Consider the following 13,711-nt stretch of genomic DNA (forward strand, 5'->3'; position numbering starts at 1 on the left):
CACAAGGTCCTTGTGAAGAAAAAAAATGGAAGAAGGAATAGTTTGTAGGGAGACATACAAATAAAACATGGAAGAAAACATGATAATAATTAGCAAATAATAATTTTTAAAACTCTAACCATAACAATTCAGTAATTTATATGCAATAAGATTGAAAATATTAAATAGCAATAGCACTTAGACTCATATACCACTTCACACTGCTTTACAGCTCTCTTTAAGCAGTTTACAGAGTCAGCATATTGTCCCCAACAATTTGGGTCCTTGGAAGGATGGAAGGCTGAGACAACCTTCAGTTGGTCAGAATTGAACTGCTGGCAGTCGGCAAAGTTAGCCTGCAACATTGTAATCTAACAACTGCACCACCACAGGTCTTAAAAGGGGAAGAGAGATGTCATCGCTCTAATATAAACAATGGTGACCAGTCACCTTGCAATGAATTACAATGGCAGCTTTAAAATAATCAGTTTTGGTGGAAACTCTAGATTCCTGAATTATTCACACTATCTCAACACAGGATACTGTCTGATTCCAAATACATTTATAATCCCTGCATCAGAAGAATGGATTTATCTGTCAGTCAGCCTTTGTCCTGGAATCAGAAATCTGAAAGAATGAGCCAGAATATTAGTATCTCTTGAATCCTTCAGGGATTCATTCTCTCATTGTGTCCTTGCTATTACCCATCTCCATGATTCATCTGGACTTTGTCTAGGATCCGTGGCACCTCATCTACTCCTACCCAGAACACATTTCCAGGTAGGTAGTTAATTTTGCAGACTAGATGTCTGAGCACATCAGCCAAGGATGTGCTCAGACATCTAGTAGATTAGTAGAAGATCCTACCTCCTCTCCGTCTACCCATTGGTTCTTTTTATCTGCTTTTATATTAATTTTATAATTAAAATTATAACTTTTAATTTTAAAAGTTAATGCTTTAACTTTTAATGCTCAATGTTTTAATCCTGCAGTTGTTTTATTCTGTTATTTATGGCCCTGAAAGCCAGCCAGAGTCGCCTGATAGCGTGATGAGAAGCAGCATACAAATTTAAGCTGCTTATGAGAAGGAGGCATCATTTATATATATCGTTACCCTAGGCCAGGAAAATATTGATTGGCACTGGAGGCAATAAAAGAGTGGATAGGAAAATAATATCATTTGTGAATAAACACATCCTTCAGACTTCTCTGTTCCTAAAATACTTTCCCCATTTTGTTGGAAATATAATATCTTTATGCATCCCATCTCTGTTTTTTAGGATTAGTGACTCAACATGACGGTGCCCTTAGTTTAAGCGCATATAAATGAGAGCTTTCAGATGCCTCCTTCTCACAAGCAACTTAAATTTGTATGCTGCTGCTCATTTCACTATCAAATGATTCTTAATGGCTTACAATGCCATAAATCTAGTGGAAATGTTGTCTGTCCATACATTTGGAGAATCAGTTCATGCTGTGAGTCCCTCAGAGTGGCCCAAACAAGTTTTTGATTGACACAGAGCTTCAACACTTTGAGCAGTATCCTTCAAATAAGTTTATAGACCACTAACAATCAACATCGTAATTTGAATAATTCTAATGGATAGAATAAGGTTCTTAAGACATTCTTTATGCTGCCATTATAACGAAGATCAAGATGTCAAAGAGGGAACTAAGAAAGACAGGCACTTAACTGTTTCCATGAGATTCAGTGCAGAATATGTCAATGTAAAATTATTTTAAAAACACACTCTATTATGGTCTAATTCATACCTAAACATCCTTAGATGGTGATAAAAAGATTTGCAGGTGTGAAAGTATGACGTTAATTCTCCTTGCTTGTTACTTGCAGATAATAAACTGCATTTATCTGGACCTTACAATTATCTGTTATATGTTACACAGTAGGGATTCTGTGGGCTAGCCTGCATGAAGATAATGCTAATAATTTAGTGTTTCTTTCTGACACTGAGAACACAGATTGTGTCAGAGTATTTTCAGCCCCCAAGCCATTGACTATGTACCATGATAGAATAATTCAATGATACAAATTAAGCCTGAGCCAATGTATATTTTGTCTTGAAGATTAGTATGCCATTAGGATCAGTTTTAAAATGAGGAATATAAAAAGGCAGCACTGAGGGGAAAAATACTTCATAATATTAAAAATATCCATAGGAGGAAACTTATGATCAATCTATTTCATTTTGAGATCCTACCTTCTCTCATATGCTATATAATGAAATTTTTTAAAATGACTTGATTCCAGTGATGTATATTCCTCAGTGTGGCAAGGTCGAATGAATGAATTTTTTTCTCTCTCTTCCTCTCCTTGTCTGTAGGTTCAAGATTAATAATAGGTTCAGTTCTTGCAACATCTAATGTAAATTATAGGTTATCCCTGCATTCTTGCTTATTGATGAAAATAATCATTCATGGAGTATTTAGGAATTAATAAAGCCGAAAAATTAGGGGATGCTGTATTTAAAGTCACAAGTCAAGCACGATTTATTTCTAGATATTTATATCAGCAGTTTACACTGGGGTTTTGTATGTGTGTGTGCAATTTATAGATAAATATGCATTTTTAGTTGGTAAATAATTCACAAGCTTCTGATTTTGCAAAAGAAAATAACTAGAATATTGATCACTATTGCTTAGGAAGTACATAGTATGGGAAGGGTTGCCTCTGTGAGCTGATGTTTCTGTTAGATCTACAAATATATCAATAGCTGTTGTTAAGGAGCTTGGTTTTTTTGTTTTGTTTTGTTTTGTTTTGTTTTGAGTTTTGGGCTGGATGAAATCAGTGCTTGCTGTAGATATTCAGGTCAGTTGAAATTACTGTAAAGTGTTTGATGGAAGCCTGGCTTTCAAAAGTATTTGGTATGAAATGCTGCCGTCTGAGTGTGATAGAACGTTTACATATTATATTTGCTTTGTTTGGTCTGCATCCATTTTTAGCTTGTTTCTGGGTTCAAGAATTGTTTTATCTTTTCAAACTGGAAAGAGCTTGGAATCCAGGGGTCATTCTGAACAGAACAGCAAGTATATGAAGGGAGAGGAAAACATGCTTTTTGACTTGACACCTTTCTTACTTTGCCTTTTAGTTTTTAATGTGGATTTAAAATGAAAAAAGCTGTAAAATGAAAATCTTCATTCTCATAACATTCTGCTCTGAGCTCTTTAGCTTATTTCTTATTTAAAGCAGCAGACCTTGTTCGGTTTCAGTAGTTCATTTTAACAAAAACTGCACCCTTCGTTTTAAATCTCCCATCCCTAAGCACACAGACATTATTTTTCTTATTTGAAATCTGGGGATTGTAGTCTTAGTATGGAGGGCTCCCCTGCTGCTGCTCTGATCTATATTCATGACCCTGCACTGGCAATTTGCATGTCAATGTTTGTTTGTTTTTCACGATGCAAATAATAGATTGGGAGATGGTGATCTAGACTGTGGCAATTAGGGCCAATTCAGGCATTCATGCTGACTTTCCCCTAAGCAAAAGAGAGAGAGAGAGAGAGAACAAGAAAGGTAAATGATCGCTCCTATTAAAGACCAAATACCATTTAAGCTTGTTTAGCTCCATTTACACTATGACTCCAAAGCGCTACACCTCTCCTTTCTCTTTTCTTGTCATGCAACTTACTTATTATTATAGTCAAGTTGAACCTTGGGGCAAAAATCTAATAGAAAAGTCTATAAAAGTTGGGAAAAGACAGGTCACAGGTCATTGTGTATGCTCATTTGCCAATATTCCCAGTGACAGTGATCCAGAAGCAAAAAGAAAAGAGACGTATCACCGTGGTGGCGCAGTGGTTAGAATGCAGTATTGCAGGCTACTTCTGCTGACTGCCAGCTGGCTGCAATTTGGTAGTTCGAATCTCACCAGGCTCAAGGTTTGACTCAGCCTTCCAGCCTTCTGAGTTCAGTAAAATGAGGACCCAGATTGTTGGGGAAATATGCTGATTCTGGAAACCACTTAGAGAGGGCTGTACAGCACTGTGAAGTGGTATATAAGTCTAAGTGTTATTGCTATTACTATTAACCCACCATTCATATTTATGACACATTCATCCCAGCTTTAAAAAGCCAGCTAGCCGGAGTCTTGCCAAACTAGTGCGATTCCTACTTTTGAAGTAAAATAAAGAAAAGCCTTATTGCCTATTCCTCAAGGATCCCAATATGTCATAGATCTGTTTTGAGAGTTGAAACAGAGTGCCAGCATTAAATTTTCTCTTTCCAGATAATTTCCCAAAAGAACAGCCTGAAGAAAAATGTTTGCTGTTCTTTTTGTTTATTAGCATGAAATACAATACTGAAGGCATCAACAGCTCTAATTCATCTAGGTTTTTATGTGCTATAATGTTTATCATATTCTGCAGCCTTCTGAAGGAAGAGAATGGGCAATTCTTTTAAAAGGAAATTTACTTTAGCCATATGACCGTGAAATTTGGGTGGGAGGTGGGAATAGATCTGCTTCATCATGAGATTCTGGATAGTATTTGCATGTGTGCAGCTGAGTGCAAAAAACAATTAACTCTCTACCAGTCCTTACTCTGCTTTTGTAAATCTAACGGATGATATTTCTTGTACATCATGCCAGAATACCAGTTCTGGTTCAGATAGTTATGTAAGGAATGACATGATAGTCATGTAAGAAATCCATAAAAACATATCAATAGCAAAATAGTAGTTTGCTGCAAACCCACCTAAATGATAAAGTCTTTTCAACTGCACTGTCACATATATGCAAACAGAAGATTCATAATGATTACACATGCAGTGCTGTAGTCTCAGCCTTCTACTTGTTAAGCACCCCGTGTGACATTCCCTCTAGTCTTGCCAAACAATAAATAATTATGATAATCATCGCTCAGGTGTAGGCACTCCAAATTAGTTTGTTTTATTATTTATACTCCATTACGGAAAGGCAAATTTTATGACCTAGAGTAAGTTGGGCGGCTTTTTCTCCCATCTGGAATATGAACAATACAACAAAATAAAAAATTGCTGCAGGAATTGGCAATGAAATGCACATAGGTTTCTGTCATGCCCCCATCGGAGCCTGAATCTGCAAAGGAGAACAAGCTGGAGCTGGAGTCGATGGAGATCAAGGAAGTGGCTTCATTGGCTTCAGACGAATGTGGGGAGGAGCAGGCCAAGACAGCCCAGGGTCCCTCAGGATTGGAATGGCTTGTTAGCAGGGAGAAACGGGAGAAGGATGACCGATAAAGGGCAAGCAATGGACATGAGAAGCAACAGAGCTCAGGTGATGAGCAAGGACCCCCCTCCTGATCCCCGAGCATGGAGAGTGGAGAGAAAGCAGGAACAGCACAGGCTGACCCGATAACTTGGGAGGAGAGTGCCCCACCCCTCTTCACAGGGAACACCCGGGGACTGAGATTTAAGGAGACATTGTGAGGAAGGGCATTTGTTGGGAACAAATGCTGAATTGGTAGAGTTTGATGTGCCGGTACAGACATTGGGAGTTTGCAGGACTGCTTGCTTCTTCCTTACTTTGTGGACTCAGTACCTTATTTCTTCCTTTGTGGACTCATTGTTTGTTCCTTGTTTCATGGACTGATTGTTTATTCCTTGTTTCATGGACTCATTTCCCTGTTCCTTTGTTTTTCTGGACAGGGCACAGCCAGAGGCTGCTGTGTGTGTGTGTGTGTGTGTGTGTGTGTGTGTGTGTGTGTGTATGCACACCCTTTGCTCTTGGACTTGCCAAGAATGTGGGAGCATTTGGGGGGATATTTGGAACATTAGAGGGGAGTTTGAAGTCTCAGCTGGCTCTGTGTGACCTTCGTGCCTTGACCTGGGTCATCACAGGTATCAGAATATTTGCAAGATAGCTCCTCTGAGCTGAATAAATAATTTTTCAAAGTAAAAATCTTAATTCCTATTAAGTTTCTGTATATTATTATACGAGAGCTTAAATATTTTCTAACATATTAAAAGTTATATATTTTGCCAATCCCTGGTTTACATCCTAGGCAATGAGCAGTAAGTGGCAGTTGGCGTAAGAAAGTTATTATTTATTTAAAAAATGATAAAAGAATCTAACTTGTAATTTTGCTGGCTGAATCCTAGACTTGGTATCATACATAAGATTCAAAATTTTTGACAGATTTTTAAAAAAAGTGTTAAAAGAAAATCCATATATACATACTTCCTTCTGTAGTGCAAAATTCAATGGCATTGCCAGCAATACAGTTGGATGCTAAACAAGGTTTTATGTCTCATCTATACAGTAGCTTAAAGCATCACGAATACCAGCCATGTACCATTTGCTGGTAAATGGTTTTCATATTGGAAATTTCATGTCATAGGTAGCTTATTGCTACTGATGAAATAAATAAATAAAAATTTTAATACTACCAAATGATTATGAAAAAGAATTTTTTAAGCACATGCCGAACTTTAATGTCTGAAATATTACTTTTCTATTATTCCATTCAGAATAATTTCCTCTTCCCCTCCTATCCAACTATACTGCCTGGTACAACTATATTTTCACAGTAATAAATTCCAAAAATTTGATACAATTTTGCATCGCATTAATGTCTTTAACATTAATGAGTTTCCTATAAATCTACTTATGGGCCCTGAAATCCCAATCCAAAATGATACTAATACTTCACAAGATGAAATCACATGGATCAGTGATCCATCAATTTTTTCACATCAACAAAGAATATCTGACATTTCTTTCAAATATATTATTTGGGAATCCAACAGACTCATAAAATGATTTTTGGATTAATCTATTTTAGATCTGTTGATATCAATTTACTGTATTTAAAGACTTGTAACCTTTGATTGTAGTATTATCATAAATTCCATTTTTTTTTTGTCCGTAATTGAAAAATCCAATAGATTGCCTGACTGGTTGACCTACAGGTATAAACCAGAGGTGGGTTTCAGCAGGTTCTGACCAGTTCTGGAGAACCGGTAGTGGAAATTTTGAGTAGTTCGGAGAACTGGTAGAAAAAATTCTGATTGGCCCGCCCCCATCTATTCTCTGCCTCCCGAGTCCCAGTTGATCGGGAAGAAATGGGGATTTTGCAGTGACCTTCCCCTGGATTGAGGAGGGAATGGAGATTTTACAGTATCCTTCCCCTGCCATGCCCACCAATCCATGCCCACCAACCCAAGCCCCGCCCACCAAGACACACCCACAGAACTGGTAGTAAAAAACTTTGAAACCACCACTCCTGAATATAAACTCCTGAAACTAATCTGTAGTTGGCTTAATACTGTACATGCAATTGAAAATGCAAATGAAAGGACAACACTTTTGTGCTTTGGCAGCCTATTTAGTTTGTCCAACCAGCTATTGACCTAGCAGTCACTAGATGGCAAAAAAGAGTTGACTGTCATCAAGTAGATGTCCAGATTTGTGCAGCTTTGTTGCAGTGTTAAGAATTGTTAAAGAGACAGCATTTGAGAGAACACTTTACTGATTATCAACTCAAAAAACAGTGTAATATATATATATAATATATATATAATAATTATATATATATTATATATATAATAATTATATATATAATTTATATTTTGCTGATAAAGAAATAAAGGGAGACTAGTATAGATCTATTTCAAGCTATTTAGCTCTCATCAGCTAGCCATACTCTTACTCAGATTCAAACTTGGGCTTTCTGCATGTTAGACAGTTGAATTAACCTCTGAACCACAAGTTCTCCTCCCTTCATCAGCTTGAGTCAGGGGAAAGATATATATGCTGTGTACACACACACACACACACACACACACACACACACACAGAGAGAGAGAGAGAGAGAGAGAGAGAGAGAGAGAGAGAGAGAGAGAGAGAGAGTATATGATCATCCTGAAGGATAAGATAAGAGGAAAAATTATAGCTGTAATTTACAGTTAGTTAGTTAGTTAGTTAGCTTATTATATTTATATACCGCCCTTCTCCCGAGGGACTCAGGGCGGTGAACAGCCATGGTAAAAACAATGTACAACAAAATTAAAAGCTTATTAAAATGATTCAATCATTCGGCCAAATTTAAAACATCCAACTAAAATCATTTTAAAACCCCTATCAAAACCCAATTTAAAAAACTTTTATCCTGTCAGACCAGCTTACTGAAATAATAGGGTCTTCATAGCGCGACGGAAGGCACGGAGGTCGGGGATCCTTTGTATGTCCGGGGGCAGTTCATTCCATAGGGCTGGGGCCCCCACAGAGAAGGCTCTCCCCCTGGGGGTCGCCAGCCTACACTGTTTGGCTGACGGCACCCTGAGGAGGCTTTCTCTGTGGGAGCGTATTGGTCGGTGGGAGGCAATCGGTGGCAGAATGCGGTCCTGTAGGTAACCAGGTCCTAAGCCATGGAGCAATTTAAAGGTGATAACCAACACCTTGAAGCACACCCGGAAGACCACCGGGAGCCAGTGCAGCTCGTGTAAGATAGGTGTTACATGGGAATGACGAGTTGCCCCCATTATTACTCGCGTGGCTGCATTCTGGCCCAGCTGGAGCCTCTGGGTGCTCCTCAAGGGGAGCCCCATGTAGAGAGCATTACAATAGTCCAGCTGGGAAGTGCGCAGAGTGTCCCGATCCAGAAAGGGGCGCAACTGGGAGATCAGGTGAACCTGATAAAAAGCCCCTCTGACCACAGCTGTCATATGATCCTCCAAGGACAGCCGTGAGTCCAGGAGGACGCCCAAGTTGCAAGCCCTCTCTGAAAGGGGTAAGATCTCATCCCCAATAGCCAGCGATGGTGTCAGCTGGCTATATCGGGCTGTCGGGAGCCACAGCCACTCAGTCTTGGAGGGGTTGAGTCTGAGCCTGAATTAAAGGCTCAGGTAAAGGCTGAGTTAAAGTTACATCTGTACAAAGTATATTCCATTGTAGAGCCTCCTGAATTATAGCATCTGTGGTGTATGCCAATTGATTGGTTTGAATTATGATGACAGTGAGAATTCTTGTGACTGCTCTATTGGCATCTTCTAGCTTACTATCTGATAGTAGTTCTCCAATGAACCTTCGTAATGAATCTTGAGGGTTGCCACTAACTAGTTTACCCATGATTTTATTCTATATATTTATAGCTGTTGTGCTTTGTAATAGAGGGATTGGCAGTGATGTTCTAGATCAGGTATTGGTTGCACACTTAGTTATTCTCTGGATCTTCTAAGTCTGGGATGTAAAGTGTATTTGCTCTATCTCATGTTGAAACAACAGCTTCCTTTTCATTATGTTGAGAAGTTAGGTAACAAACTTTTCCTAAATTAGTATGGATTTAGATCTTCTGTCCATCCATAGTTCTCTCATATGTTTCATATATCCCCTCTCATTAGGTCTAATGTTGTAATAGCATTCCATTAATCCCAAGTTATTTTGCCTCATCCATGAATGGCTTATTCCCAGGGGTGAAATGGTCCCGGTTTGGACCGGATCAAGTGATCCGGTAGTGATTGTGGCAGGTGGTTTGGAGAACCAGTAGTGATGGCGGTGCAAGGCTCCGCCCACCCACCCATGTGTCATTACTTTTTAAAAGATTAAAAAAAGGCTCTGATGATAGTGCGCCACAGCTGAATAGGTTGTAAAAAAATGCTTTAAAAAAATAAAATAAAAAAGAAGTTGGCCATGCCCACCCAGTCACATTACCCCCCACACCAAGCCACACCCACAGAACCGGTAGTAACAAATTTTACATTTTACCAGTGCTTGTTCCAGTAGCCCACTTGGTGCCAGACTGCCTTAGTTCCTCAACATCTGATAAGAACCTTGTTAATCTGGAACCTTGTTAATCTGGACAATGTCTGAGCCAAACCAATGATAAAGCATTTATTCCAATTACAGAGCTATACTGCCATTGGGGCCCGGATCTTTTCCAGTTCTCATATTGTTTCCTAAAAAGATATAGGTGCAACCAACCAACCAATTTGATCCTATGTAATTTCTGGAAAGATATTAACACTGGTTAACTTTTTCCTCTATAGCATTAACATATAACTAGAAAGCTGAGTATAGAAGTGAAAATACGGTACATTTTACCCTAAATATCCTTGATTGTATGAATAATATTGCTCAGAGGTAGCTGTTTCCATCAGAAGCCAATAATTTAACAGGCCATTTCTTTTGCTCTTAATATCTGTTTTATGTGATTCAGTAGATATAATTTATCAGGGTATAGACAAAATTAACTGCCTGTTTAGCAAAAACAAATAACTTAAACTGCATTCAGAAGTTTATTGGCAATCAGTGCAAGGCTGTAGGCAATGATATAATATATTCCTGGTGAATGATGCCAATCTCCAGTCAGACTGCCACATTCTGCATTGAAGCAGCTTCAGAGTGACCTTCAGAGATCTCCCCACACAGAGTATATTGCAATGGTCTACACTTCACACAGCATCTGTGTTCTGACAAAGCTCATCAACCTATGCCCGAAAAGATGTGTCTGTGTATTAATGGCAGGGGTGAAATCTAGCAGGTTCTGATAGGTTCTGGAGAACCGGTAGTGGAAATTTTGAGTAGTTCGGAGAACTGGCAAATACCACCTCTGGCTGGCCCCAGAGTGCAGTGGAAATGGGGATTTTGCAGTATCCTTCCCCTGGAGTTGGATGGGAATGGAGATTTTGCAGTATCCTTCCCCTGGAGTGGAGTGGGAATGGAGATTTTGCAGTATCCTTCTCCTGCCACACCCACCAAGCCACACCACACCACACCACGCCCACCAAGCTACGCTCACAGAACTGTTAGTAAAAAAAAAAATTTCCAAAAAAAGAGAGGGAGGGAGGGAGGGAGAGAGAGAGATCCACAAAAGGCTTCTGAAGGATTTGGTGTATCATAGCCTTCTTCAAGTATGCAGGAAATATGTCCTGCTATCATGAGGTATTTACCACCTCCTGTCTTTAGCCTACTTGCCCCTCAAAAGGATCCAGCCTGCAGGTAGAGAGACATACTAGAGTCTACAGACTGACACAGGGGTGGGTTCTACTTACCTTTGCTACCAGTTCGCAGCGGGGCTGTGCTGTTTCGGTGATTTAGACACAAGAGGTTGCTTTGTCCTGAATCACTTTAAATACTGACTAGTCTCTCCATATCTATGCCATGTTGTTTTTCAAAATGTTCACACTGAGTAACTTTTATTGAAATGAGAATCAGCCACCAAGATTTCAAATTCCATTATTTTCACATACCATATGAAGACTGTTTCAATTATTCACTGATATATTCATCTAAGTATATTCTATCATTCCAAAAGTACATAATCTTGGGAAGAAGCTTCTAAAAAATAAGTAACTGCATCTATGTGTCTCAGTAATTTTCTCACTTAGCTCTGAAGCTTCTTCTTTCTACTCACTGTAGAAGTAGCTGTACCCCTGAAAAAAGGGGAATTGTGTTTTTTTCCCTCTTATCCAGATTGTTGGGGGCAATACACTGACTCTGTAAACCACTTAGAGAGGGCTGAAAAAGCACTATGAAGTGGTATATAAGTCTAAGTGTTATTGCTATTGCTATCTCATTTTCAGATGTATGAAGAATCAACCAAGAGGCAACCAATGCAGTAATTGAAAGAGACATTTTTTAAAAAGAAGAGGAGAAAGTTCTTAGCTTGGAAGAGGACTGAGACCATCAATTCCTATGTTTCTGTAAAAGCATCATGTAGCAACTAAAAGCATCATGTATCATCTCTAAAAGCACCAGCAGCATTCTGCAAGTATAAATAAGCTAGTGTAGGAGACCCAACTGTTATGTATTCATAAGCTATTTCCAAATCACAGTGTTTTATCTAGATAACCTCACACTGACACTGAAATTTCAGATTAAAAATAATATCAGCATTTGCTTTGCAACAGAAGCTTTCTTCTCCCACAAAGATATCCCAAGGAACTGAGCACTGCATACAAACTCTTACTTTACACATACAGGCTGAGACATGGAGAATGATGAGAAAATACATCCAAGTTAACACATTTTACAGCAACAATCCAAGGCAGGTTTTTCTACTACAAAATAGCTTCCCTCCCCACTTTGATCTCAGTAGGAGCTGTCTTTACACTAAAAAAAAAAAAAAAAACCCGCAGTGAATTCCATTATGATATAGTACAGACTCGGCAAAGAACAGGTGACTAGAGTCTAATGAGTGCAAGTAGAGAGACTGATACAAGTTGAAAAACCTTCTATATCAAATAAGGAGTCAGTATACAATTGCATTTTTAAAAGAACCCTAAAGATGGAGGGTTGCTCTTTTCTTAAAAATAAATTGCTGAGAACAATTAATTCATCCTCATCCCAGTTGTGAGAGGTTCTGTTAATGAATGGCAACCTTTTCTATATACTGTAACAGTATTTCAGTTTAATTTTGTAATTTATAAATTCACAACAGCATATTATATCAGTCAAGATATAATTTTTCTCTTTGCCAATGTGAATATCCAAATGCCTGCAGGGGTTCAAATCCACTGTTCCTTTCTCTGTCTCACAAATTAAGAGTTACTTTCTGCAGTGTTTGGTGGCCTTGAAATTGAGTACTGTATTTTTCGGACTATAAAATGCACCAGAGTATAAGACATTAACCTTTGGGGGGAAGAAAACAAAAAAAAATATCGCTGCCGCCGCTGCCATGACCCTTTGGCTCAGCCTGTTTGCCACCACTGTGGCCCATTCGGTGTGGCTCATTTGTCACAGCCCATTCACCGCCACCATGGCCCATTCAGTGAGGTCCATTCATCCCCAGTGATGCATTCAGTGCAGCTCGTTCACCACCGCCCGTTTGCTGCAGCCTGTTTGCTGCCACCATGGCCCATTCACCACAGTCCGTTCAGCGTGGCCCATTCATCATGGCCTGTTTGCTGCCACTGATCCCCACCATCTGGAACCGGCTGAAAATGTGATGCACGGAGGCCGAAAACAGCCAAAGGGTGGGGGCCAGTGGGTGTGTGGGGCTGCAGCAACATTTAGTGTTTAAGATGCACCGATATTTTCACCCATTTTAGGGGGAAAAAGTGTGTCTTATACTCTGTAAAGTATGGTAATTCTTCAATGTTTACACAACTGCCTATCAGGGTTTCGAGCTTTGGCAGGACACCAATCTCCTGTCAACCTCCAAAATGGCAATGACCGAAAGTGCCATCTTGGGGTTGCCACTGCCTTTTTCTCGGGAAAGCAACAACATTCCTGACAAATAGTATAAATTCAAGTTGAATTGTTATTTTTCTTGTGTTCAAAAACCCCCCAAAACCCAACTTTTCTGACTTTACCATAACTGTCCTTTTCAGAACATCCTTAATTTTAGATAAGTCTCTTTGCTAGAAGTCATATTCAACCACGCTGGATTTCCTTGACAATGATTTATATTTAGAGGCAGTTGCATTTTTTAGAATTTTGATTTGCAAAATTCTTATCTAGACTGCATTTCCTATCAAGTCTGCACAACCATCCTAAAGTGCAGTCATTTGGGCACCAAAAATATTACTTCTATGAACAGAACATGCATTTGCCCAATCAGTGTGAAGATAATTGATGCAGCTTACTACTATAGTATTTTTTTATTAGCTGAAGCCTTTATTTTATTTTTGAACTCAAATTTATCCTGATCAATATCTAACAACTGGTAAATGTTGGAAATATTCATCAGAAATTCCAGTATGAAAGTCTGTACCAAAAGTAAAAAAAAAAAAAAAGCGAAATCATTGAATAAGACTTTTAAAGTACACACAAGTCTAATGAATATTTTCTCAGATAGA

At 38.9% G+C, this 13,711-nt stretch overlaps 1 protein-coding gene across 1 annotated transcript in view; it reads right to left on the bottom strand.

Moving 5' to 3' along the window:
• KCNIP1 (potassium voltage-gated channel interacting protein 1) overlaps nt 1-13,711 on the bottom strand; it is a 344,909-nt gene that overhangs the window by 255,215 nt on the left and 75,983 nt on the right. The gene's annotated exons all lie outside the window — the stretch shown is intronic.

Source organism: Pituophis catenifer, unplaced genomic scaffold (assembly GCF_029215685.1).
Source record: "Pituophis catenifer annectens isolate HBS135680 unplaced genomic scaffold, rPitCat1.0.hap2 SCAF_2, whole genome shotgun sequence".
In the NCBI taxonomy this organism is placed as follows: Eukaryota; Metazoa; Chordata; class Lepidosauria; order Squamata; family Colubridae; genus Pituophis; species Pituophis catenifer.